We start from the raw sequence: 3,831 nt of genomic DNA, 5'->3' as shown, positions 1-3,831 counted from the left end.
CGTTTTGCTGTTTTCTTTTAGTTTTTCGTCTTCCGTGCTCTCTCTATGTAATAAGCTGCGTTTAGCCATGTGTGATGGAAAATACTCACCTGATAAAACAACATCACGAGGACCAAATAGGATTACCTACAGCTCTCCGTCCTCTATACCAGGGGGGGGGGGATCAAGCCCAGGACTCAAGACCCCCCAGCAGGTCAGGAATTAAGGATACCCCTGCTTCAGCATAGGTGGCTCCATCAGTTACTCAGTCACTGAGCCACCTGTGCAGAAGCAAGGATATCCTGAAAGCCTGACCTGTTGGGGCTCTTGAGGACTGGACGCCTGGTCTATAAATGGGTTCCCACCCCAACATTAATGAAACTATCCTCTAAAATCATGAAACACTTGGGGTGAGGGAGCACGGGGGGTTATTAGTACAAGATTATTACACATTGGGTCTTCTGTCCATTTAACATATGAAGTCCATGCTGGGTGCGGGATGCTGGAGAGTGTTCATATCAAGACGTTAATCTGCAGACTTTGGGCCTCAGGCAGAGAGCAGCGCTATTTAGAATTGGAGAGGGGAAAATGTTTTCGCTTTATTGGAGACATTTTTTCTCCATATGCAGAAAGGGCATAAAACTGCATTTACAATCCTTTCTGCATATGGAGAGTTTCAAACAGCGCTATGCGCGCTATGAGCGCTGTTGAAACTAGTGGGAAAGAAATCGATTTTTTTTTTCCCCTCCCCCGGCCGCCGAGCGCCAGCTGCTTGGTGGAGAGGAAAAAAGTTGAAAATCGCGCCATTTTTTTGCCGCGCACAGCCACTAGATGGTGATAGCTGCTCTCTGCATACGGCCGTTTTCAACACTGGAGAGATTTCTGTTCTCTCCAGCCGCGCGGCGAGTTTCTGAGAAAAAAAAAAAATGGCGCTTTTTTAAAACTCCCCATTATCTGCCTTTCTAAAGGCAGAATTCGCCAATACATGCCGCTTTCCCTGTTAGCGCTGCTCTCTGCATGAGGCCCTTTGTGGCAAGGACACAATCACATACTGCTGTGTATACTTACACAATCATATACTGCTGTGTATACTTACACAGGCACATACTGCTGTGTATACTTACACAATCATATACTGCTGTGTATACTTACACAATCTCATACTGCTGTGTATACTTACACAATCATATACTGCTGTGTATACTTACACAGGCACATACTGCTGTGTATACTTACACAATCATATACTGCTGTGTATACTTACACAATCTCATACTGCTCTGTATACTTACACAGGCATATACTGCTGTGTATACTTACACAATCACATACTGCTGTGTATACTTACACAATCATATACTGCTGTGTATACTTACACAATCACATACTGCTCTGTATACTTACACAGGCACATACTGCTGTGTATACTTACACAGGCACATACTGCTGTGTATACTTACACAATCACATACTGCTGTGTATACTTACACAATCATATACTGCTGTGTATACTTACACAATCACATACTGCTCTGTATACTTACACAGGCACATACTGCTGTGTGTACTTACACAATCACACACTGCTGTGTATACTTACACAATCACATACTGCTCTGTATACTTACACAGGCACATACTGCTGTGTATACTTACACAATCGTATACTGCTGTGTATACTTACACAATCACATACAGCTGTGTATACTTACACAGGCACATACTGCTGTGTATACTTACACAGGCACATACTGCTGTGTATACTTACACAGGCACACACTGCTATGTATACTTACACAGGCACATACTGCTGTGTATACTAACACAATCACATACTGCTGTGTATAGTTACACAGGCACATACTGCTGTGTATAGTTACACATGCACATACTGCTGTGTATACTTACACAAGCACATACTGCTGTGTATAGTTACACAGGCACATACGGCTGTGTATAGTTACACAGGCACACACTGCTGTGTATACTTACACAATCACATACTGCTGTGTATAGTTACACAATCACATACTGCTGTGTATAGTTACACAATCACATACTGCTGTGTATAGTTACACAGGCACATACTGCTGTGTATAGTTACACAGGCACATACTGCTGTGTATAGTTACACAGGCACATACTGCTGTGTATAGTTACACATGCACATACTACTGTGTATACTTACACAGGCACATACTGCTGTGTATACTAACACAGACACATACTGCTGTGTATACTTACACAATCACATACTGCTGTGTATACTTACACAGGCACATACTGCTGTGTATACTTACACAGGCACATACTGCTGTGTATAGTTACACAGGCACATACTGCTGTGTATAGTTACACAGGCACACACTGCTGTGTATACTTACACAGACACATACTGCTGTGTATACTTACACAATCACATACTGCTGTGTATAGTTACACAATCACATACTGCTGTGTATAGTTACACAGGCACACACACTTCCACATAGGACTGTTTATGGTGACTGCCCCTTTGCACCCCTAAGTTTCCCGTATTTAAGCTGTAATCGTGCCTCCTTACTGCGGCTGGTTTTAAAGGCTTTAGGCGCCGCCCCTCCTTTGTAACGCTAACCAAATAACGTCACACCACACAAGGTTGGAAGAAAAGGTCACAGCTTTATTTTAACACCCGCTGTTAAAATCACCCAGCCTGCCCGCCAGCCAAGCAGGATCCATGCGAAATGGGGGGGGGAGATCCCTGCCGACAGCCAGCAAACGGCCCGCTCCCTCCCCCCGCCCGTATCATGTGCATGGGGGGGAGATCCCTGCCGACAGCCAGCAATTGGCCCGCTCCCTCCCCCCGCCCAAAAGCACTGTAAAATGGGAGGGGGAGATCCTCATTCAGCCGATGTTGGGCTGCTTCCCTCCCCCTCCCGCCCCTAGGGTCAGCTTAGGCCCAGCCCTAAAGCTGGCGCCCAGCCTTTTACCAGCGTTGATTGGGCATAGGCCGGCCCGGCCCTCCAGCCGGCGCCTCCAGCCTGCCGCGCTGTTCTAGGGGCTCCAGCTGACAGGCGGACCCTAAAGTCCTCGCCCGTTCTCCGTCTCCTGAGCTTGGCTGGCGCGGCAGCTCTGCCACCCGGAGGCCCCTCTGCCGGGCACTGGCTACCCTGGGGCCGACACGCCCACCCAAAGCTGCGACCTCTGACCTCAATTCCTCCCGCAAACTCCCCTTGATGTTATGTAGGAACACCTCCAAACCCTTTGGCGATAGATGTACACCATCTCCTCGGTGCCAGCTGCCGTCCCTGGCGTCAATCTCTCTGTGCCTAAGGGTTTTACCGCCACAAGAGAGGATGAATTTGCTCATGGCCTTATTTACTTTCTTCCTAGCCTTTTCTTTCCCGATCCATCTCCCCGGCCCCTTCCAAATACGCCTTGGAATAATTTCAGACCAAATAATTACAACCTCCCTCCACAGCGCCTTCAAGCGGGCGCATTCCTGCTGCAAGCCGTAAATTACCTCTAGGGTTTTGGTGCTGGCTAGGTCGTTCCCCCCAAGGTGCAGAACAATAACGTCCGGTTCCACCTTAAATTTTCCCAGCGCCTTGTCCAGGGCCAGTTGCAGATCAGCCAAGCGCATCCCTCTCTTACCAAGCCATCGCAAATTCACCCTCTCTTCCGAAAACCCCAGCTGCTGGCCGCACCGCTAATCCTTCGCCCATTCGTGCGCCCAATGGATGAAGGAATGACCCATGATCCAAACTTCCTGGGTTCTTGCACGGCTACCTACTGAGAGGGAGAAACACGTTAATATTCTCACGTCCGCACGCTGCTGTGCCCTTTGGCCCTGATGTAACCTTTATATGCACT

The sequence above is a fragment of the Ascaphus truei genome, chromosome 11 (assembly GCF_040206685.1).
Source record: "Ascaphus truei isolate aAscTru1 chromosome 11, aAscTru1.hap1, whole genome shotgun sequence".
In the NCBI taxonomy this organism is placed as follows: Eukaryota; Metazoa; Chordata; class Amphibia; order Anura; family Ascaphidae; genus Ascaphus; species Ascaphus truei.
Note: the sequence above shows the minus strand (reverse complement) of the source record.